Consider the following 25,517-nt stretch of genomic DNA (forward strand, 5'->3'; position numbering starts at 1 on the left):
CTGCAGTCCATGGAGGTCCATGGTGGAGCAGAGATCCACTCGCAGCCCGTGGAAGGGACCCCACGCTGGAGCAGGTGGATGCCTGAAGGAGGCTGTGACCATGTGGGGAGAAGGACTGCACCCCATGGGAAGGACCCATGCTGGGGCAGTTCGTGAAGAGCTGCAGCTTGTGGGAAGGACTCACGTTGGAGAAGTTTATGGAGAACTGTCTCCCCTGAGAGGGATCCCATGCTGGAGCAGGGGAAGAGGGTGAGGAGTCCTCCCCCTGAGGAGGAAGGAGCAGCAGAGACAACATGTGATGAACTGACCATAACCCCCATTCCCTGTCCCCATGTGCTGCTTGGGGGGGAGAGGAGATAGAGCATTCGGGATTGAAGTTGAGCCTGTGAAGAAGGGAGGGGTGGGGAGAAGGTGTTTTAAGATCTAGTTTTATTTCTAATTGTCCTACTCTGATTTGATTGGTGATAAATTAAATTTCCTTTTCTCCCCAAGTTCAGTCAGACAGTAATTGGTGAGTGATCTCTCCCTGTCCTTATCTCGACCCTTGAGCCTTTCATCATATTTCCTCTCCCCTGTCCAGTTGAGGAGGGGGAGTGATAGAGTGGTTTTGGTGGCCACCTGACATTTATCCAGGCCAAACCAAAACAACATCCTAAAACAAATCAGCTGACTCTATATAGAACTATCAGGAGTTAGATGTAAACCTTCACCTTAAATCGAGAGAGAGTTAATTCACTCAGCCAAATTAATTCCTGCAGCAATTCTTTTCCATTAAAGATAGGACTGTCTGTGGGGCTATACCAGGGATGAAACTTTCCCGCTGGATTACTGCAGCAATGTTTACAAAGAAGCATTGCTGTGATTGTTTAACAAAGTTATCTTTCTTTTTAGCAAGGTTGTTTTTAAGCTGCTACTATTAAAAAATGCAATCTGTAAGGTAGTCAAAATGCACTTAATTCTGTGAGGGGGTCACAAACCTGCTGCCAATTTTAAAAAGCAGGAGTAACTGGAAAAAATTAGAGACCGAAATGTTCAAACTGAAGTTGTTGTGTTTCACTTTCAAACATTTCATTTGTCTTAGCAGTTCAGAACTAAATTTAAGAAATAAATTATATTGAAGTAATATTAGTATGTGGTTTTTCAATAAACATGTATATGTATGGCAGGGATCAGGCTTATGTGAAAAAACCATTATCAGCTATGGGAGGTCAGCAAATTATTAGCAAACTACACAATTGTCCGTAAGTGAAAAATCAGTATGAATCAGACCGAATGGAATATTTTTAGTATATTAATTAGCATGCTATATTTTCCCATTAAAATGTTTTATTTAAAAGATTTATGCCTGCTTTTTGGATGGTTAAGGAAATCCTTTGCATAAATTTATTGACAATAGTAATAGTGATCAAAATTTCATTGTTGATTAGCAGTATATTTCAACTAAACTTAAGCAGCAAGTAATCATCATAATGCTTTATTAATACTCTATGGCAGCTAGATATTAAAATAGTAATGTTTTTGTTTATAATCACTATTTCCAACACATTTTATAATTAAAGAATAAGATGAGATGTGACCAATTTTAGAAAGTTGTTTTCCTGTTTTGGCACAGTGATACATAATTAAGCACAAATAACATGCTACTGCTTTTATATACTACTCAGTATATGAAGCACGTATCCTTTAGTAGTCTAAATTAAAACAACAAACAAATAACAAAAAAGCTGTTACATTATATGCTATGATGTTAAAATTTCAGTCTGTAAATTGCATACAGAGTAATTCTAGAGTAAGAGTTACCATTTTATTTTGGAGAAAACTGCCACTTCTGTCTGTCTTTTTTTTTTTTTGCTTCTATCATGTTCACACCATTAGTTCATCCCATTAAGAAAGATCATACAATAGATTTTCTTGACAGATTTTTGTGTCTATTTCTTCTTTCCATCTTCCTCCATACACTTTTTAAGTTTTCTTTCTCTATATTTTGTTCTTGACCTTCTCTTTTATGTTTTCTATTTCCTTTCTTATCCCATTTCTCCTTCCAAAATCAGTACCTTCTAGGTCAAGCAGTATTCACAACGGCGTGATCCCTAGCCCTATTGTAACTCAAAACAGACCTATTTTTGGTTCTGAGCCTCTATCCAGATGCTTCCTTTATGGCATAGCTTGCTCTGAAGATTTTTCTCTTCAAAACTAATACATTAAAAAAAAGTTTCATTTGGTTTCTGAGGAAATTCTGAAGGATACATCTTTTTCTTTCTTACACAAGTGTCCAGAGGAAGCTAAGGGGCAAGAAATCGTCTCTTTCCCATCAAGAATGTTACCAGATGCAGAGTTTTAGCTGCTTTGTGAGCAGGGCACTGCCTGCAGTTGTTCCTCATTCAAATTAGTGAAAAATTCTCAGTTCAGGAGATGTTTTTCTTTTTTAGAGTTTTCCAAAAACTTCCCTGTAAACATGGGGTTATTAGTTCATATATTATTATATTATTACATATATAAGAAATAAATTTTTTATGATGAGGGTGGTGAAACATTGGAACAGCTTGCCCAGAGAGGTGGTAGATGCCCCATCCCTGGAAACGTTCAAGATCAGGTTTGACAGGGCTCTGAGCAACCTGGTCTAGTTGAAGATGTCCCTGCTCATTGCAGGGGGGATGGACTAGATGACCATTAAAGGTCCCTTCCAACCCAAACCATTCTATGATTCTATGATTCTATTTCCCAATAATACTAGTGTGAGTTAACCCATTATGTTGTAAAACTGTGAAAGAAAATTTGCAGAATCTCACTGAATCATGTTAAAAGGAAAAGCCCCTGTATGAAGAATAAAAACAAAGTCTGTATCCCTCCCAACATGTTAGAAGGTATATGGGAAGAGCATCCTCCTCCAGCAGCTCATTATGTCATGTCTTAACCAGTAGAAAAAGAGTCAGCCTTGTAACAGACCATCAGCTGTTGGGAATCATCTTGGATCTTCAGCTGCCTTCTTGTTCTGGGCAGTTAGCCTTCATCTGATCAGGATGCTGCTGCAAAGAGCAAGGAGATAAATACATTCAGAAAGGGTAGATGCATCCCCCTTCCATTTCCAGTTGCCGGGAAACCCAGAGGACCTGGTAAGTCTCCTTATGAAGGAACGAATGATTGCAATCCATGTAACTACAAAGCCTGTATTTTTTTTGATCCAGATACCATACCAATATCTCCTGGGGAGATAATTCTTCATCTGCCACTTGTTTCTGACTCCAAAGAAGCAAATCATCAGCACAAATATCAAACTCTCTGTGAGGGGTGCACACCTGAGCTGCTAAAGTGACAAAGAGGAGCTGTGGATGGAGGCAAGATGCAAATAGTTTGGTTAGCTCTGTGAATCATACAGTTGTCCCTCTCCCATCTTCAGTGGAACACTTGTCAGATTAGCATATGAATATGATAAACCAGAAGATATTTAGTATTACACAGAAAAACTGCCTTGGGTTCCAATATTAACATGGAAAAAAGATGAGGGACAACTGACCTTGGTAATCATGTATCTGCACAGAGACGGAAATCTGGACCCTGCAGGGGAAGTTTGAAAGCGTTGTGAGTGAACTTGGACAAGCCTGGACAAGCTCGAGAAATGGGCCTGTGTGAACCTTGTGAAGTTCAACAAGGCCAAGGGCAAGGTCCTGCATCTGGGTCAGGGCAACCCCCAGTATCAATACAGGCTGGGGGATGAAGGGATTGAGAGCAGCCCTGCCGAGAAGGACTTGGTGATACTGGTGGATGAAAAGCTCAACATGAGCCACCAATGTGCGCTCGCAGCCCAGAAGGCCAACTGTATCCTGGGCTGCATCAAGAGAAGTGTGGCCAGCAGGTCGAGGAAGGTGATTCTGCCCCTCTACTCCGCTCTGGTGAGGCCCCACCTGGAGTCCTGTGTCCAGCTCTGGAGCCCCCAACATAAGAAGGACATGGACCTGTTGGAGCGGGCCCAGAGGAGGCCATGAAAATGATCCAAGGGCTGGAGCACCTCTCCTATGAGTAAAGGCTCAGACACTTGGGGCTGTTCAGCCTGGAGAAGAGAAGGCTGCTGGGAGACCTTATAGCAGCCTTTCAGTACCTGAAGGAAGGATGGGAAAAGTATATTCAGCAGGTCTTGTTGCAGCAGGACAAGGAGTAATGGCTTTAAACTAAGGGAGGGTAGATCTAGGCTGGATATAAGGAAGAAATTTTTTACCATGAGGGTGGTGAAACACTGGAACAGATTTCCCAGAGAGGTAGTGGATGCCCCCTCCCTGCTAGTGTTCAAGGCCAGGTTGGACAGGGCTCTGAGCAACCTGGTCTAGTTGAAGATGTCCCTGTTCACTGCAGGGGGGTTGGGCTATATGACCTCTAAAGGTCCCTTCCAACCCTAAGCATTCTATGATTCTAACTTGTATGACAGGTCCAACTGGAAAATGCTAAATTACTACAAAAATTATTCCCACAGAAGGAAGCTGTGGACCTCTCTTCTAGGTGCCCTCAGACTCTGTTATGCTTTCCTTCCTACTAGCCTACTGCTTGATGCCAAGCTGCTGATAGTGAAAATATTTTTTTAAAAAAAAGATCGCGTAAACAGGCCATAGGGATCCAGGTCATAGCTTTTGCTGGGACTTCCAGTCCTTTGTTCCTAGAATACATGAATGTCTTTCTGTCAGAAAAGGACATAATTTTCTTAACAACAGATTTTGGTACAAGGCAAATGCTGGCACACACAAAACTGGGAAGGTAGAAATAGGAATTACAATCGCAAAAATAAACAACAGTTTGTTGGAAGAGGTTGACAAACGTAATTTTAGAGGCAAATTATAAATTTGTGCTGCACGCTTAGCTCTGTATTTATTCTCTAGCCTAAGTGACCAGATTTTTAAGCATGTTTAATGTCTAGAGCTTCCATTACACTTTCTATAGCAGGAAAATTGTGTGTCAAAGAACAAGCATGTGCTATGTACTATATTTCTATTTGCTTTTTATTTCTTACTGTTATCTATCCTTATTTTTAAAAAATACGGTTACCAGTTAAGAGTTTGAAAGGGAGCATCTTTTCTTTACAAAGGTTTTGTACTTTGCTTGCTGATTACTGACATATTTCAGTCCTGGCAGATCAGTTTATAGGAGCATAGTCCAAATTGTACTCCCTCTCTTAGGCTTTATGAAAAGTAAGAAAACTGAGGAAAATAACTTTTTTAAAAGTTGAATTTAGAACAAGTTTCTGTAAGTATAATGATGGAATAATTGGAAATCTTTCAGTGTAAGCTGTGCCATTTAATTGACTACTTTTCCTCTTCTTGTAATAGTTATATACCATTTACCAGTCAAGCATAGATCTCTCCCTGGTTTTATGCTAATTTGATTCCAGTTACTCTAAATAATATTGACTTATTTGAAGCAGGGTCATGAAAATGGGTCTCTCACATCTCAGCTAAGTGCTCTGGCTGTACAGTTTAACAGAAGACTGTATTTTGTCTCATTGTTAAATGGGAAGATACATGAATTTTAACCACTTCCTTTTCGACTTCACTGTCACTATTTCTAAACTCTCAAACTCAAAGAAAGGAGATGAAAACTGTGACCCATTGTAAGAGAGTAATCGCTGGTGGATATAAGCCCAAAGATATGTTCTCTAGTTTTTTTTGTTTTTTCTACAAATTCTATAAATTTGAGGGATCATTATGGCTTCAAGCACAAATGCTGTATTGGCAAGGAATGAAACAGCAGTGAAGGCAGTTCAACCTGAAACGCATTTGGCTCAGATAAAGACTGTTTTCTGCTAAACTGTTATTTTATTCAAGAAATTTCATGATCAATATTAACTCTGTTGCTTCATTATATTTAGATTTAATATGGGGTAGACATTAGAATATGAATGTCACACAGAAAACAATCCCAAAGCTCTCGGTCTAAAAACACAATGGAAAAATCTCTATTTTCTATTTAATTTAAGGGATATGCATAAGGATTCTGAACGTCTGACAGGTTTTTTTTTCTGTCAAGTTAGTATACATTCATCTCAATGCCAGTATACGTACTAAGGGTGGCTGTAAGATGTTTTAATGGGTCGTTCCATCTTGCCACTGTTGCCTTTGTTGGCGTGGCGACCTGGTTCAGGAACGGCACGGCGACCTACCCCCCGGCCGCTCGGGCCATCAGCTCGCAGACACCAATGTGGTGGACGGCAAATGGCGTTTATTGACGGGTAGCACAGTATTATATAGCTTAGGTTTACAGCGTCACTTCCGTCTGCTTACACCTATGGGCTAAACGCTACTGGTTATCAGGAGAGGAGGGGGGGGCCTACCTTTCCGTACAGCACGACATCTTCCGACCGCCAGGCCCTAACTATCCACATGCCACCACATAAAAAAGGGTTTGTAGGAATAATGGAAACTGGAGACAGTCAGTCTTGTGTGTCAAAATTAGATTAGTAAAAATAAAGAAACAAATCCTGCTTTCATTAAAACCAAATACAATTACCTTGATTTCATTGCTTACAAAATCAGAGAATCATGCTTCTGCTTCTATAATAGTTGTATTTTATTACTGATCTCTAAGCCAGATTTCTTCATATTTATTTATCTCCTATTTAGTATCCATCAGGCTTACAACATACATGGCTAGTTTATAACATAATCTAATTTGAGATAAAGATACTAATTCTGCAATTAAATTTTCTCTAGAATAAATGGACATCAGAGAACTCATAAACAGTTAAATTAATTCCTGCTGAGTCACACAGCCAACATTTGTTCAGTTTAGTGGAACTTATTTTAAACAATCACAAGTGTGATACAATGATTCTTCCATATCATGTTGGATGAATCTCATATAGAAGTCCCAGGAATAGTTGAGAACCCTAACTAAAATTTGTTTTCATCGAGTAGAAGTGACTGTTCAGACCATTTTCCTCTTCCATTCCTTTCTAGAAAATCTGCATTCAGTTCAGATTTGCTGGTTAAACATGCACAGTGCTACAGACAACAGTAATTCATGAGAGAAATGAAGCAGTGCAATCGGATGTGGACTGGCACAGGTAATAGAGCCAAAATTATTATTAATGGCATGTTAGGTTGGCTGTATCTGTCACTTTTTCCATCTCCCTGAAACTTCCTTTTAGTACTATGAAGGAAAGCATCATTTTCACTAAATTTTTTGATGGCTAAGATCCCTTTCTGAATCCAAGCTGGCCAAATCATAGGAGTTCAGTGTTTAACCAGATAAAAAGCTTAGTATATAGGGGCAGGAGGAAATTAAATTTAGTAGCTGCTGTGTGCCAAGTATATAGTAATTTTTCTTCAGGGAATTAGTTGAGTCCAGCACATTGGCAATGGGTAAGGGGAAACCTATTCTGCTTCCAGCTGGCCTCTCTATAGCTCAGGGGTTTAAAGTATTATGCTGCCTGACATGGGATGGTTGCCTGATGACCAAGTGTGAAGTTGGGAAATACAAATTACCTACATATTTTATACTCCATCTTTGGTAAGAAACCATGTAGTTGGTAAGAGATTTGTGTGTAGTTTTATTGTAGAGCAGCACATGAGGAATGCTGGACTGCCCTGCCTATTCTGAATGTTTTGCATCAGGCATTTCAAGCTTCCGAATTTCATTTTCCATGGAGTCTCAGAAAAAAACTTTGCAGAGATAGTGCACAAAGTGAATTTCCTGTTATTCTTTTGCAGCCAATTTGTTTCATCCCCCAAAAGAAATATCTCAATAGAAGAGTATCCATTCATGTACAAAGCCTAGAATCTTGGGCAAAACAAGAGCAAAGGTTAGCCTTGCACCCTCCGCCAAGCCTATAGAGAGAGAATCCCAATTCTGTTTCTCACCTCTGAAAGTCAGACGTTGTCTCTGGGAACAGAGAAAGAGAATGGCCCAGGGACAGCTGTGGGAAACCGTATAATTTGAGACAGAACAGCACTGCCTCATGACCCTGAAGGATCAGCGCATCCTGTGCCTCCCTTCTCTGTTCTCAGGAGATAAGCTGTTTTCACACATCCAGCTGCAAAAGATCCTGGAAAACAGCAACCATGAACTGGCATTCGCAAAGCCACGAATCCAAAGCTGATTGGCTCTAGTAACTATTGTATTAGTATATAAGGTATTCACTTGAGCAATAAAGGGATTCTGATCGAGCACAAGATCAGGGTCTGTGAAATCATTCACCACAGACAGCTACTCGAAAATGAGAAATAAAAATGCTCTGTGTGTAGACTTTAAATAGAAGCAGTCTTGCAGGGATGGAAGTAGCTGTAAATTACCTCATTTTTATAATTACTAAAATGTACTTGAGTCTAATCTAAATTGTATCAGCTGAATTAAAGGTGTGATGTTGCATAAATTTAGTTAAACTATTTGAGTTATGCAGATCCTTGAATTATAAAGTAATTAATGTTTAATTACACCTAGATCCTTTATAGTCCCATTTGATCTCTTGGCAAATACCAACCATATCTGGTAAAACACAAACCTAAACTTTTAACTTCTCCACTACTCAGGATGATCTTTAACTGGCTTAGGAAATGGGAAAACCTTCCTCTTTAAGTCCTTGTTTTAAAGACAGCAGGAAAAATTCACTATAGATACACATTTGCAGGTGGAGATATCTCTGTCTGTGTTTGTACTCCTTATGTGTGTACCTGATTGCCCTTGTAAATACACTGTTAAATAATGACTGTATGTACTTACCGATAGCCGAACTTTATACAAACTGGCAGTACTGGAAGAGTTGTGTTATGTTTATAATTAAATATGTGCAGAAAATTGTTCATGGAATAATTTACATAAGACCTTACTCTATTTATTGCCAGATAACCTAATCTGTGGGTGAAATTGTGTAGATTTATAGATGGCTGGAATTGTGGATGCAATGAGCTAAAAATAAATATCCAGTATTTTCTTCAAGCATGTAGATTTCTTCAGCTGTTACTCCATTTGCTTTGAGTACTTTTATTTTGTCTGATAAATCTCTTGGTACACTGTTAATTACAAAGTTTACAAAAATAATACATAGAAGTTGTTACCACTAATTCAGTTTCAAGCATGGTGGGAATACAGAGAATGTTAAAAAAAAAAAAAAAAAAGGAAGAAAGAAAAGAAAAACAGAAGTTAGGATAAATTAGTCTTTCAGGAGCTCAGAAGGCTGCTGCTAGAATCAGCTTGAATCCCTATCAGAAGTTTCAGAGATGACCACATAGAGGATGAGGCCTCTTTTGATCTTGGCTCATCATGTAAGTACAAACACAGGAACAAGTTGCTTTTCCCTCCTCCATTACCCTCAATCATCTGTGAACAGCCACACATCATCTTCAGATGTCTGGATAGTTTTATGGTTATTTCATGTCAGAATGAAAACCCAGTAGCATATACTGTACAAGCCTGATAAAAATTGAATCTCATCATTTTTCAGTATAACTTGCCTATTGATGCGAATAATCACTATGGCTATAGCAGGAACAGAAGTACACTAAACCCAGTTCATATTTTAGTTCACAGATTGTGCCGAGAATATAGGCCTGTAACTAAGAAATGTAATCTTTTGACTCCTTAGAAACAAAACATTGTGATTTTAATGCACAGCTGATTTTTCAGCAAAATGTGAAAAAGACATTTTCAATGCTGGAAAACTTATGTTGTGATATCTGATCTTTTATTGGAAGTCCTTTTAGTTTTACCTTTAGACTATAACAGTATCCTTTTACCAAATATAAGTGCAAGACTGAACATACTCCAAGAATATTTAGTGGAATATCAGAAGATTCATAGGATTAAGTCCTATCAAAGGGTTATACGCATTTCAACCATTGTATTTACTCTTGCTTCCAGGCTTTGTATAAGTGGCAGAGGGCTTTGAGAGGTTAATTTGACAAATAGCTGCAGTCATTACTAGGGGAACAGAAACTGTTCTTTTTTGGGACTTCTTTTTATTCCTTTTCTTTCATGGGAGATCACTGCTTTCACAGCAGAGTGCAAAATGCAATATATGGATACTCCTGAGCTGCCTCAGTGTGAAATCCAACAGCATCGTGGACTCTAGTGGATGCCTATGAATGCCAGTGGACTCCAGTGGAAACTGGTGGGAAGTGCTTTTAAGTTAAGCCATTTACAATTTGTATTGAAGAAGCTGAAGAGTGCTCTTAACATAAAACCAGCTGCTGGGTCATACCAAAAGATTCGTCTAGCCCTGGATCTTGTCTCCAAGAGGGGCTACAAGGGGATAACTAGGGATAACAGGGCAAAGAACAGGGCAAGCATATATGGCAGTTCCCCTTTCTACTCTCCAGTGTCTAACCAGTTCCAGGTTAGGGACATATATGAAGGTCAAAGCCCTTAGAAACTATCTTCATGCAAAACCAGCCAATCCTAAATAAGCTGTAAAAGGGAAATGGTGGACTTGTTAAGGGGGCCTAAAAAAAACCCTCAAGCAGAACACTATCTTCCCTAAACAAGGAGCTGTTAGTACTGTGATAATCCTGTAAGAAAATGAACAATGAAGTTACTTGTGTGATAAGAGGAAAGAAATGTATTTACTAACCACATTTACATAATACCTTTACTGCATTTACAATACGTCTTTGCATTTTTGGGGGATACCCAAAAGTTACAAGGGGAAAGGTGAGCATTATATTTTTTTTTTCCCAGTTCTTTGAACCATTGGATTAACAGCTTTTATTAAAGATAGTTCCATTTATAAACTGTTGCAAGACACCGTGGTAAACAGAATGCTAGAAAACCATCTAAATTAGACAAGGTTGTAATCTGTGTCCAGAGCAGTATGCACTGTATGCTCTAGAGTCTTCAATAAATCTTTTCCAGCTATACAGTCCAGGAATATGGAAAGTCTGATTCTTTCCATTCAAAATAAATCTGTGCTCATCTCACAATCCAATTTTACAATCTCTGAAATCAGTGTATGTGTTCATGCTTTTATATAAAGCATACCAAGAAATGGGGACTCATCACATATTTCGGTAGATGCTAAATAAGCAGTCTGTGATGTTCATCGGTATGAGTACCATAATTCTCCTTCAATTCAGAAACTAAACAAGTCACTTAGATTCTTAGACAGAGATGCCTAATTCTGCACTGGGAGTGTCATTCCTAGAGCTGAGCACCAGGCTGCAGAATGCTGCAGTGCTCTGCAAAGTAATAGCCAAGTCTTCTTGTGAGTTAATTCCAGATTTTTCATTCTTAAATCAAAATGACTGAATTCTTATGTACTTGCTAAGATTTTCAGCATAGCTTATATATATTTCTGTGTACAGTAATCTTTGAGGAATACCATTTGCCAATTTTTTCCATAGAGATTTCCCATATACAATTTCCACACATTGTACAATTCATCCCAATTTTGTTCTCCATAATCCTTACAGATTGTTCAGATCTATGAATAACTTTCTTTGGAAATAGCAAAAAAAAACCCAAGAATGCATAAACTATAACAAATATAGCTGGAAAATGCTCCCTTTAAAAAAACTGTTATGCCTACTGAGCTAATCTTCTTTCTCGTATCTATCGCTTAACTTGGAAAGCTGGCACTAGACAAAGGAGGGAAAAAATACTCTGTTTTTTAAATAAAACAAATCTGTCAGATGTTTTCTGCTTAGTACTATTCCTGTTCTTGTGTGGAACTGTATTATTTTTTTCTATACTTTCTACTTTAATCTTAATGAGGATAGAATCATAGAATCATAGGTTGGAAAAAGACCTCTAAGATCATCAAGTCCAACCATCAACCCAACACCACCATGCCTGCTAAACCACATCACGAAGTGCCACATCTACATCTTTTTTGAACACCTTCAGGGATGGTGACTCTACCGCCTCCCTGGGCAGCCTATTCCAATGTCTGACCACTCATTCAGTAAAGAAATTTTTCCTAATATCCAATCTAAACCTCCCCTGGTGCAACTTGAGGCCATTTCCTCTCGTCCTATTGCTAATTACTTGGGAGAATTGACCAACACCTGCCTCATTACAACCTCCTTTCAGGTAGTTGTAGAGAGCAATAAAGTCCCCCCTCAGCCTCCTCTTCTTCAGACTAAACAGCCCCAGTTCCCTCAGCCACTCCTCATAAGACTTGTTCTCTAGACCCCTCACCAGCCTCGTTACCCTTCTCTGGACACACTCCAGCAACTCAATGTCCATCTTGTAGTGAGGGGCCTAAAACTCAACAGAGTACTCGAGGTGTGGCCTCACCAGTGCTGAGTACAGGGGCACGATCACCTCCCTACTTCTGCTGGCCACACTATTCCTGATACAAGTCAGGATGCCGTTGGCCTTCTTGGCCACCTGGGCACACTGCTGGCTCATGTTCAGCCCACCAACACACCCAAGTCCTTTTCTTCCAGGCAGCTTTCCAGCCACTCTTCCCCAAGCCTGTAGCGTTGCATGGGGTTGTTGTGACCCAAGTGCAGGACCTGGCATTTGGCCTTGTTGAACCCCATACAGCTGGCCTCAGCCCATCAATCCAGCCTGTCCAGATCCCTCTGCAGAGCCTTCCTACTGTCCTGGGTTCGGCCAGGACACGGTTAAATTTTCATCAGAACCCGCCATGCCGGGTTCTGGTTGGGGGAAGCTGGGCGGCGGGAAGTTACTCGCGGCTCAGGAGCGCACAGCGGCGGCGGGCAGTTGGAGTTGCTCTCTGCATTCTGCTATTTTGTGTTGTGTATTCTCCTTATTGATATTGTTGTTGCTACTGTTCCCTTTGTTTGCTGTTCTGTTAAACTGCCCTTATCCCGACCCACCAGTTTTTGCCTGTTTTCTTTCTATTCTCCTCTGCACCCTAGCGGGGGGAGGGGCGGCAGAGAAGCCGCATGGCCCTTTTGTTGCTGGCCACAGCCAAACTATAACATTAAATTTGGCGCCCAACATGGGGTGGGGATAATGGCAGAGCTGAGCAGCGTGTGTTAAAACAGTTTTCTTAGATTTTGTTATACGCATTTATTGTGTTAGTTAAACAGTCACCGGTAAAAAATGTTTCTGACTTTGATCAAGTGGCTGTGGTATGTAAACCTGTACCTGTTGTATATGTTCCCTGTAGTGATGTTCATTACCTTGGGGAAAAGGATCAGGATGACGATATTGCTGTACTGTATGCTATCGACTTATGACATGATAACATCACTGTGCATGAAATTAGGCTTGTATTTTCATGCGGCACTGCGGTCATTTCCATACCTCAGGTGCCATCTCTCTGAATTTATTAATAATCGAACCCACTCTGTGGGGAAAACCACAGGGGATACCTTCCCACACTCTGTCACCCCCCCTCTCTCCTTCAGGCTAGTCTTAACAGCTTTTCAGAATTTCCAGTATCCATGAGATGCTCAGGCCAGCAGCTCCTATTGTTCTGCCTCCTGAATGGGTTGCAGGTTTTGTTTAGGGTTAAACAAGTCGTTAAGAACATCGTGCAGAGACCTGCCCCGGGGATGGATAGCTGTGAGTGGCTGGGTGTGTGGGACAGCATGGGCAAGTACCTAGGGCAGTGGGCACCCCCGGTGTCTTTGAAACTCACCCCTGAGCAAGTACAGAATCCTGACAAATTAGTAAAATATCTACAAAAAGTGTGCTGCCACCCTGGGAACTCCAGAGAGACACAAATCACAGCAACGTGCTGGGGTCTGGCCCATGCCTACCGAGCCCTGTTCAACACTATTCAGTGCCCTAAAGGGGAAGGGGGGGGGGGGAAACGAAGCGGCAGGCACTGCGACTGGCGCTGCCCCCCTAGCCGGCCCTGTACCCGCTCCAGCCCAGAAGGCAGTCACAGCCCCCCCGACTGGTACAGCGGCTGCCACTGCCACGACCGCAGGGGCTGCCCTGGCTTCCCTAGTGGACACGGCAGCTGCTCCAGCCCCAGTTCCAGCAGCAGGCATTGCGGCTGAGCTCAAAACCCGACCTGTGCCGGTAGCAGTCACCCCTGTAAAACTAAAGAAAGATGCAAAGAAATCAGATCACTCTAGGAGGGATGACAATGAGCCAGGGTCATCCCAGGAGATAGAGATCATGACCCGGTCCCTGTCCCTGAGCGAGCTGCGAGACATGCGGAAAGATTTCAGCTGCCACCCAGGCGAGCACATTGTCACCTGGCTGCTGCGGTGCTGGGATAACGGGGCCAACAGCTTGGAATTAGAGGGCAAGGAAGCCAAGCAGCTGGGATCCCTGGCCAGGGAAGGGGGCATTGACAAGGCCATTGGGAAAAAGGAACAAGTCCTCAGCGTCTGGAGGTGACTTCTGTCAGGCGTGAGGGAGAGGTACCCCTTCAGTGAGGATGTTGTGTGTTATCCTGGCAAGCGGACCAATATGGAGAGAGGTATCCAGTACCTGAGGGAATTAGCTGTGCGGGAGCTGGTTTACTATGACCCAGACGATGAGCAATTACCTGCAGACCCAGATGAAGTCCAGTGCACACGACACATGTGGAGAAAGTTTGTACGGAGCGCACCATCCTCATATGCCAACGCACTGGCAGTTGTAAACTGGAAAGGGGAAGAGGCACCGCACCATCCTCGTATGCCAACTCACTGGCAGTAGTAAACTGGAAAGGTGAGTAGGCACCAACAGTGGATGAGGTGGCTGTCAGACTCTGGCAATATGAGGAAAGTCTCTCTTCCTCCCTTGTCTCAGCTGTGGAGAAATTGTCCCAGAAGGTCCAGCGACTCGAAGAGAGCATGTCCTACTCCTCACCTGTGCGGGCCTGCATCTCAGCTATTAGGGGCAAACATTTCTCTGCTCAGGAGAGAGGATACAGAGGCTATACACCACGGGGCACCCTTTGAATTTACCTGCGTGACCATGGAGAGGACATGAGGAAGTGGGATGGAAAACCTGCCTCAACTCAAGAAGCAGAAGTGCGTGAGTTGCGAGGTAAAACAATCACAAAAGGGGATTCTGTTAGGAGAAATGCTGCTCCAGTTTCCAGCAGTCAGCTCTCCAGACCAGGTAGACAGTTTGATCTTGATTCCGATCCTCTGGAAGGGACCTCCAAGTCATTTTTACAGCAGGTGAGCAGCAAATTCTCTGACCAGGATTAGAGGGGCCCTGCCTCCAGCCAGGTGGAGGAAAGGGGCAACTGCGTTTATTGGACGGTGTGGATTCGGTGGCCTGGCACGTCAGATCCACAAGAGTATAAAGCTCTAGTGGACACTGGTGCACAGTGTACTTTAATGCCATCAGATTTCAAAGGGTCAGAGTCCATCTGCATTTCTGGAGTGACAGGGGCGTCCCAAGAGCTTACTGTATTGGAGGCTGAAGTGAGCATCAATGGGAAAGAGTGTCAGAAGCACCCCATTGTAACTGGCCCCGAGGCTCCGTGCATCCTTGGTATAGATGATCTCAGGACAGAGTATTTCAAGGACCCAAAAGAGTATCGGTGGGCTTTTGGCATAGCTGCTTTGGAGACAGAAGAAATTAAATTTAGTGTTATAGTTTGTCTGCGGCCTGCAACAAAAGCGCCACACAGCTGCCCCTCCTCCCCGCTGCGGTGAGGAAGAGAATGGAAAGAAACAGGCAGAAACTGGTGGGTTGGGATAAGGGCAGTTTAACAGAACAGCAAACAAAGGGAAGAGTAACAACAACGATACAGATAAGGAGAATACACAACATAAACCGCACAACCCACAGAGAGCAGCTCTCCCCGACTGCCACCGTGTGCTCCCCAGCCGCGAGTAAGTTCCCCTCGCCCAGCTCACCCCCACCGGAACCCAGCATGACGGCACATGGTATGAAATACCCTGCTCTGTTTGGCCAGGTTGGGTCAGCCTGCCCGGCTGTGCCCCTTCCTGGATTCTGGTGAAAATTAACCCTGTCCTGGCTGAACCCAGGACAAACAGCTGTCTGTTTTGCCTGGTCTCTCGGAGGATCCTTCTGTTGTGGGGTTGCTGAGGGTTGAAGAACAACATGTGCCAGTCGTGACCACAACAGTGCACCAGCGACAATACCACGCTAACTGAGACTCATTCCTCAGCTGATCCGCCAGCTGGAGAGTTAAGGAGTAATCAGCAAAATTCGCTCACCCTTTAAGAGTCCCATATGGCCAGTGAGAAAATCTACTGGAGAGTGGAGACTGACAATAGACTACCGTGGTCTGAATGAAGTCACACCACCACTGAGTGCTGCTGTGCCAGACATGCTAGAACTTCAGTATCAGCTGGAGTCAAAGGCAGCCAAGTGGTATGCGACAATTGACATCGCTAATGCATTCTTCTCCATCCCTTTGGCAGCAGAGTGCAGAACACAGTTTCCTTTTACCTGGAGGGGCGTCCAGTACACCTGGAATCGACTGCCCCAGGGGTGGAAACACAGTCCCACCATTTGCCATGGATTAATCCAGACTGCACTGGAAAAGGGTGAAGCTCCAGAACATCTGCAGTACATCGATGACATCATTGTGTGGGGTGACACAGCGGAGGAAGTTTTTGACAAAAAGGGGAGAAAATAGTTCAGATCCTTCTGAAAGCCGGTTTCGCCATTAAGCGAGGTAAAGTCAAGGGACCTGCGCAAGAGATCCAGTTTTTGGGAATAAAATGGCAGGATGGGCGCCGTCAAATCCCAATGGATGTCATCAACAAAGCAGCAGCTATGTCTCCACCAACCAGCAAAAAGGAAGCACAGGCCTTCTTAGGTGTTGTGGGTTACTCCCACTGAAAAAGAGATTCTGGCAGCATATGAAGGCGTTTGAGCTGCTTCAGAAGTGGTCGGCACTGAAGCACAGCTCCTCTTAGCACCACGATTGCCGGTCCGGGGCTGGATGTTCAAAGAGAGGGTCCCCTCTACGCATCATGCCACCGATGCTACGTGGAGTAAGTGGGTCACGCTGATCACCCAGCGGGCCTGAATGGGAAACCCCAGTCGCCCAGGAATTCTGGAGGTAATCATGGACTGGCCAGAAGGCAAAGATTTTGGAGCATCGCCAGAGGAGGAGGTGACACGTGCTGAAGAGGCCCCACTGTATAACCAGCTGCCAGAAGATGAGAAGCAGTATGCCCTGTTCACGGATGGGTCCTGTCGCATTGTAGGGAAGCAGCGGAGGTGGAAGGCTGCTGTATGGAGCCCTACACGACAAGTCGCGGAAACTGCCGAGGGAGAAGGTGAGTCCAGCCAGTTTGCAGAGGTGAAAGCCATCCAGCTGGCTTTAGACATTGCCAGTCGAGAGAAGTGGCCAGTGCTCTATCTTTACACCGACTCCTGGATGGTGGCCAATGCCTTGTGGAGGTGGCTGCAGCAATGGAAGAAGAACAACTGGCAGCGCAGAGGCAAACCCATCTGGGCTGCCCCATTGTGGCAAGATATTGCTGCCCATCTGGAGCAGTTGGTTGTAAAAGTGCGTCACGTGGACGCCCATGTGCCTAAGAGTCGGGCCAGTGAAGAACATCAAAACAACCATCAGGTGGATTAGGCTGCCAAGAGACGCGACATACAGATGGGCTCGTGACCGAGGGGTGGACTCGACCATGGACACCATCGCACAGGTTATCCATGAATGTGAACCATGAGCTGCAATCAAGCAAGACCTGGGTGTACCTGGTGGGTAATGCAAAAGGATGTGGAAGTCCGATGTGTACCTCATGGGGATTTGATTTTGGGTGAGAATAGTCAATGGATAAATTGTATAAAGTTAATTGTTAAATAACCCTGTCACTGTCTGTCATCACTGCTATAATTGTTATATGTTATACCAGTAGTATCATAGTAAGAATCGCCCAGACTAAAGGATGGACTTTTTTACGAAACCTAGCAGAGCACAGCGATGATGGCACTGGACCTGGCTTTAGCAACTGGCACCCAGCAACTTCATCAAGATCGACGTATTCAACCTGCAGACTGTGGGCACGGGCCGCATCAGATAGATCAGCCGTGAGCTCCGGATGCAGCAAGCGACCGCCCGTCACCACACATCACCTCTCCTGCCGTGGAAGACCGTTACGACAGATGGAGCCCGCAGTCATGGATTAAATGAACTCAACGGACACTTTAGAGTGATGATCCATAGACTAAGGGAATGATATCTGGAGACAGGAGAAGTGGTGGTGATCAACTGGACAATGGGGGACCTGGGCATGACGTAGATGGTATGGAATAAGGGGTGGATAATGTCCTGGGTTTGGCCAGGACAGGGTTAATTTTTCATCAGCAGCCAGGAGGGAACACAGCCACTCAGGCTGACCCAACCTGGCCAAACAGAGCAGGGTATTCCATATCACGTGCCGTCATGCTGGGTTCTGGTTGGGGGGAGCTGGGTGGCGGGAAGTTACTCGCGGCTCGGGAGCGCGTGGCGGTGGCGGGCAGTTGGAGTTGCTCTCTGCGTTCTGCTATTTTGTGTTGTGTATTCTCCTTATCTGCATCGTTGTTGTTACTGTTCCCTTTGTTTGCTGTTCTGTTAAACTGCCCTTATCCCAACTCACCAGTTTTTGCCTGTTTTCTTTCTATTCTCCTCCGCACCCCAGCGGGGGGAGGGACATCAGAGTGGCCGCGTGGCCCTTTTGTTGCCAGCCACAGCCAAACTATAACACCTACCCTCAAGCAGATCGACACTCCCACCCAACTTGGTGTCATCTGCAAACTTACTGAGGGAGCACTCAATCCCCTCATCCAGATCATTGATAAAGATGTTAAACAAGACCAGACCCAAAAACTGAGCCCTGGGGAACATAACTCGTGACCGGCCGCCAGCTGGATTTAACTCCATTCACCACCACTCTCTGGGCTCGGCCATTCAGCCAGTTCTATATCCAGCGAAGAATATACCCATCCAAACCATGGGCAGGTAGTTTCTCCAGGAGGATGCTGTGGGGAACGGTGTCAAAGGCCTTACTAAAGTCCAGGCGCACAACATCCACAGCCTTTCCCTCATCCACTAGGCGGGTCACCTGGTGTCCTGGGTTCAGCTGGGATAGAGTTAATTTTCACAGAAGCTGGTTGGGCTGACCCAAACAGCCAATCAAAGGGGATATTCTATACCATGTGATGTCATGCTCAGTATTAAGTTGGGACCTGGCTGAAGGAGAGGTTTTTGCTACTCAGGAGCAAGCTGAGCATCGGGTGGTGAGAACATTCCATGTTGTAGATGCTTTTTGTCAGTATTATTGATTGTTGTTTTCTTCTCCCTTTGCCATTCTGTTAAACTGTTCTCATCCCAACCCATGAGTTTTTGCCTTTTTTCCTTCTGATTCTCCTCCCCATCCCACCGGGGAGGGGGAAGGAGTGAGAGAGTAACTGTGTGGTTCTTTGTTGCAAATTGAGGCAAAACCACAACAGTTCTTGGCGCCCAACGTGGGACTCGAATACAATGGCAGTTTTGTACTAATTGTGCTATAGCTGTAGTCGTTATTAAGTGGCAAGCTCATGTGTGGGTAATGGAATTGGTTGTTTGTGCTGCTTATCTGTTTATTTTGCTGAGCTTTGGAACATGTTAACACAAATAATGGCGATGTGCTTTGTCCTGGTGTTGACAGCCTTGCTGTATTGCGGAAGCTATCTTGTGGAGACGATGAGGGAATACATCTCCCTCTCCCTACCTGGGATTTCTGTGCATGGCTTTATTGGGCAGGCTCCTGAGGTCCTTGTTAGAGATTGATTATAAAGATTGATTATAGAATAGAATAAAATCATAGAACTAGAACGTAGATTCAGCTGTGTAAACACAGCTGTGTTAAGAAACCATACAATGCGTATGTGTGCAATTGGGATAGAAATTAATTGTATGGATTGTATCAAACAGAATTCACAAAAGAAGCCGAGATGACCCTGAAACCAAGCAAGGCCTGAAACCAGCGAGGGAGAATTCTACGAAGACAGAAGAATAGAAAGAACTTAATAAATGATGTACTTAAAGGAACGGAACGGTTGCTTAGAAACTTATGAAGATTCTAGACTTGATGTAATTGGTTTAATAAATGTATATAAACTGGTCTAGCGAGTTAAGCTTTGCCACTCACTGAGGTGATGGCCCAACTCTGAGTTGTGAATAAAGCAATAACTAGTGTAACCCACTTGTGTGAGGATAAAATTTTTAACAGTCCTTGTTCACCCTCATGTGAGCTGTCTAATACCACTAGTTAATACTGTTGGCATATTATGGGTTTGGTGGAAAGTGGTCTCATCCTGGTGTAAGAGAAAACAGATTCTGGGTGAGGCGATACTGAAACGTGCCCTAAAACAGCCAGTCCCTGGGTGGCAGGGTATGTGGAAGGATCTGGGCAGGTTCCTAGGACGGTTATCACCTCCTATAGCCTGGGATTTTACACCTGAACAGGCAAACAACCCGGGCAAATTGATGTGCCACCTGATAGAAGGGTACCTTGTTTACCCCGATGAAAACCAGCAGCTTCTAGCACTGTACTGGGGTCTGGCCTGTGCCTATCGAGCCACAGTTCAGTACTCTCAGAAGACTGTGGCTGAGGCAGGGACCCAGACTGTACCTGAGGACAACAGAGTTGAGGTAGGGACCCAAACAACAACAACTACAGTAATTGCCCAACTAGTGAAAGGCAAAAAACAGTGGACAAGGAGAGCAACGGGTCCATATTGTCAATTAGTAAGAGAGGAGTGTCCTGGGTTCGGCCAGGACAGGGTGAATTTTCACCAGAAGCCAGGAGGGGACACAGCCAGTCTGGCTGACTCAAACTGGCCAAACAGAACAGGGTATTCAATACTATGTGCCGTCATGCTGGGTTCCGGTGGGGGGAGCTGGCCGAGGGGAAGGGAATCGCAGCTCGGGAGCGTGCGGGTCACCGGGCGGTAAGAGTTGCTCTGTGCATTTCGCTGTTTGTTTTGTATATTCCCCTTATCAGTATTGTTGTTGTCACTGTTCCCTTTCTTTGCTGTTCTGTTAAACTGCCCTTATCCCAACCCGCGAGTTTTTGCCTTTTTCTTTCCATTCTCCTCCCCACCCCAGCGGGGGCCCTTTGTTGCTGGCCACGGCCAAACTACAAAAATGACAAAAATCAACAAGAAGCAAGCCTTATAGAAGTGAAAGTCCTTTGGGGTACTTGGCAAGTTGACTGTATCGGACACATGATACATACCTCTGAAGGATGGAAATTTATTATTACTGGAGTTGAAAAAGTAAGTGGTTTGGGCAATGTTTACCCTACGCGCACTGCATCTGGATTGGCAACTGTAGCAGGCTTAAACCAACGGTTTGCTGTGCACCCAATGCCACAAGAGATACAGTCAGATAATGGTTGATCTTTTAAAAATAAAATAGTACAGGAATGGTGTCTTAAGCATGGAGTTAAGTGGACTTTCCACTTACCCCGTTGACCTCAGAGTAATGGTATAGTAGAAAGATGGAATGGGTTGCTTAAACAACAGCTCAAATGGTGAAACAGTGATGCTAATTGGGGGAGGAACTTATGGGAAGCCGTACGAGTGCTGAACTCGCAGCAGACTGTTACTGGCAGTCCACTATATAGAGGTTATGAACAATCTCCTGCGCTGAACCAACACCAGCAGGATGCTTTGAATACCTCTGTGTGGCATCCAGGAGATTGGGTGAGAATTCAACACCCATCATTTGGAAAACACCGAGTCACTTTGCAGCACTTTCAAGGGATATGGGAAACTGTGGATGCTGTTGGAGTGAAATTAATCATTATTGAGGCTTAGATACTATCCAAGACCTAGGTTCTTCTTTCTCTCTCCCTAAGAACTGTTGAACTTCTGCACAAATACGTGAAAATCTGTCATTTGACCTGCATACTACAGAAAGTAGACTAGAAAGTACTCTAAGCGTTCCCTAGAACTTTGTTAATACTCACTATGGTGAGGTGTTGATGACATCTAAAAAGACAAGAGCCTTCATGCATTGGACAATTCTAATCCTCACATTGGGACATCTGGTATTCTATCACATAAATGTTGATGTACTATGCAATAATCAAACAAACTCACAGAAGCTGGTAACCTCCGCCATAACATGGACAGTGAGGCCCAACATATCCAATACCTCAGATCAGTGCTGGTGGAATTCTGGCCTACAACTTGGTTCAGGTCAACATGGGACGTACAGGATACTCTCTCAAATTGAAGAACTGTAGTCCTTAATCACCAGCTACAAAAAAGCTATTGCATACCAAAAATAAGTGACTATCGCTATCAAACACAATACTGGCTGAATTATCAGAATTGCAACAGAAATTGAACAAACTGCTGGACATCACTGGTATGACATTTTTAATGGGATATGCACCATCTGCAACCGGCATATTGCATCTTATGTTACATCCTATGATTATTATATTATTGTGTTCTATTTTATTAGCTTTGCTATTAGTATGCTTGTGTATCCATGTTTATTGCTTATCTCGCCATGTTGAAAGCATATACCATCAATTGGCACCTGATTACAAACTGTGAAGCCAGACTTCACTGAAAGCGCTCAAAACTTTCCCCTACCCTCACCCCCGACAAGACAAGAGGAGTAACAGAACCTCCACTCGACGAGGCAATGGGTTTGCTAGATGTTTGGTCTATACCAATGAGTGGAGTGTGACTGTTCACTCAACTTCTGCTCAGATTTTGGCTAACCCAGCTCATGCTGAGGCCTGATATATGCTGGGAGCAGTGCCATTATGTCAAAGCAAGAGCACCATACAGGCAGGACAGATGACCAGAAAGAGCTAAAGGGCCATGATGCAGCCATTATCACCTGCAGATTGCCGTCTCCAGCAACCATTATCTTTTGTCTAGCACTTTCCTCAGAAACCACTAACTTATGGAAATGGTATAGACCAAACCTTCAAGCTGGGAGGTATAAAACATAACTTTACCCAAAAAGCTTTTGAAGCAGATCCAACAGCAGCTGGACTGCTGAGGCTTTCATGCTTCCCAGTGTAATGCAGGGGATGCCTGCACTGTGACCATGCTTCTCAGTGTGATACAGGGGATGCCTGCACCATGACCATGGGCTAGGTAATTATTTTCTCTTCCTTAGAGAAGCACGAATTAAGAGTTATGGGTTATAAGCTATGAAATCTTATGACTTGAATGGTGCATAAGTGAATTCACACGATAAACTAGTCTGGGCAAAAGGAAATTGAGCCCCTGTTTGTCACATTTCTTAATGAACACATGGAATAAAGTTTAAATCTGAGTACTTTTTTCTTCAAAGACAGGATTTGAATTTATACTGATCCAGACTGTATCTTTTTGCCATAGAATCATAGAATCATTAAGGTTGGAAAAGACCTCTAATATATATTATATATATATATATATTATGTATAAGAGCAGCCCCCAGGGAGCACGAGCGACCAGGAGCGTGGGCGAACAGAGCCGGCAAACAGAGGCGGCTCAGCAGCCAAGGAGCGGCACAAACTGGCGCAGCAGTTTGCGTGGCAGTTTGCGCAGGCAGGGCGTGCGGGGAAGGCGTGCTGGCAGGGTGCAGCCCTCCCTCCTGGCTACTCAAGTAGTGGGCATTGCCCATCCAGGAGATATTCTAACTATGGCTACCACCCGTGGGAAAGCTATTGCTAAAAGGAGTGTGGGGACCCAGACGGAGGCCCCACGCAAGGACACAGGTGTCCAGGTCTCTGGCTGCAGGGAGTGCCTGAGCCTGGCACTCGTACCGGAGGACAGCAGAGACAACAGCTGTGTTCGGTGCGAGCAGGTGAATGACCTGCTCAGCCTGGTGGCAGAGCTGAAGGAGGAAGTGGAGAGGTTGAGGAATATCCGAGAGTGTGAGAGGGAAATCGACTGGTGGAGCCGCACCCTGCCATCTTTGAGGCCAAGGCAGCAGGAGGCGGCTCCACGAGAAGCAGAGAACCCCCTACCCTCTTGCCACCGAGCAGAAAGAGGGGACCTAAGAGATGGGGGGGAATGGAAGTGGGTCCCTGCTCGGGGGGACAAGCGAATCCCCTCCCGGCCTCCCTCACCTGCCCAGTTGCCCTTAAGCAACAGATACAGGGCTCTGGAATGTGAGGGACCGGCCACAGAGGATGTGGGCGAAGGTGAAGTTCCATCCAGGGGGTTGCCCAGGATGAGTCAGTCAGCCCCACGTATTACGACTGCCTCGGCTAAGAAAAAAAGGAGGGTCATTGTCATAGGCGATTCCCTTCTGAGGGGAACAGAGGGCCCGATATGCCGACCGGACCCATCCCACAGGGAAGTCTGCTGCCTCCCTGGGGCCCGGGTTAGGGATGTTGCTAAGAAGCTCCCTGGTCTGGTGTGGCCTTCTGATTATTACCCCTCTTGGTAATGCAAGTTGGCGGTGATAAGATCGCGGAGAGAAGTCCCAAGGCCATCAAAAGGGACTTCAGGGCACTGGGGTGACTGGTTGAAGGATCAGGGGCACAGGTGGTGTTTTCCTCCATCCCATCAGTGGCAGGGGAGAGCACTGGAAGGGGCAGGAAAACTCACCTGGTCAACAGGTGGCTCAGGGACTGGTGCCATCGGTCAAATTTTGGTTTCTTTGATCATGGGGAGGTGTACACAGCACCGGGCCTGCTGGTGAAAGACGGAGTCCAGCTATCTCAAAGGGGAAAAAGGATTCTTGGCCACGAGCTGGCGGGGCTCATTGAGAGGGCTTTAAACTAGGTTCAAAGGGGGAAGGGGACATCTCACAGCTCACTAGGGATGAGCCTAGGCTTGGCGTGCCAAGGCCAGGGGTGAGATCGACAGCCCAGCTCAAGTGTGTTTACACCAATGCACGTAGCATGGGCAATAAACAGGAGGAGCTGGAAGCTATTGTACAGCAGGACGGCTATGACTTGGTCGCCATCACAGAAACGTGGTGGGACAACTCACATGACTGGCATGCTGTCATGGACGGCTACAGACTCTTTAGGAAAGACAGGCCAACAAGGAGAGATGGTGGAGTTGCTCTGTATGTGAGGGAGCAACTCGAATGCATTGAGCTTTGCCTGGGGGCAGATGAATGAGTTGAGAGCTTATGGGTTAGAATTAAGGGACAGCCTCATATGGGTGATGTTATTGTGGGTGCGTACTACAGGCCACCTGAACAGGAACAGGAAATTGATGAGGCCTTCTACAGGCAGCTGCAAGCAGCCTCACAGTCACAGGCTCTGGTTCTCATGGGGGACTTCAACCACCCTGACATCACCTGGGAAGACCACACAGCCAGGCATTCGCAATCCAGGAGGTTCCTACAGAGCATCGATGATAACTTTCTGATGCAAGTGGTGGAGGAACCAACAAGGAAAGGCGCTCTGCTGGACCTTGTGTTAACAAACAAGGAGGGTCTGGTCGAGGATGTGAAGGTCGGAGGTAGACTCGGCTGCAGTGACCATGAAATGGTGGAGTTCAGGATCCTGCGTGGAGGAAGCAGGGCGATAAGCAGGATCACAACCTTGGACCTCAGGAGGGCTAACTTTGGCCTCTTCGAGGAGCTACTGGGAGGAATCCCGTGGGTCAGGGCTCTCGAAGGCAGGGGGGTCCAAGAGTGCAGGTCACTGTTTAAACATCACTTCCTCCATGCTCAGGAGCGGTGCATCCCCCTGAGAAAGAAATCTAGAAAAGGAGGCAGGAGACCTGCATGGTTGAACAAG

The 25,517-nt window shown here is 44.7% G+C and overlaps 1 long non-coding RNA gene across 1 annotated transcript in view; it reads right to left on the minus strand.

Moving 5' to 3' along the window:
• Positions 1–298: 298 nt before the first annotated feature.
• Positions 299–25,517, minus strand: part of LOC142365583 (uncharacterized) — a 53,463-nt gene continuing 28,244 nt past the window's right edge. Inside the window, exon 3 of the long non-coding RNA XR_012766497.1 lies at positions 299–3,026. This is a non-coding gene — a long non-coding RNA (uncharacterized LOC142365583). The remainder of the gene's footprint in view (positions 3,027–25,517) is intronic.

The sequence above is a fragment of the Opisthocomus hoazin genome, chromosome W (assembly GCF_030867145.1).
Source record: "Opisthocomus hoazin isolate bOpiHoa1 chromosome W, bOpiHoa1.hap1, whole genome shotgun sequence".
In the NCBI taxonomy this organism is placed as follows: domain Eukaryota; kingdom Metazoa; phylum Chordata; class Aves; order Opisthocomiformes; family Opisthocomidae; genus Opisthocomus; species Opisthocomus hoazin.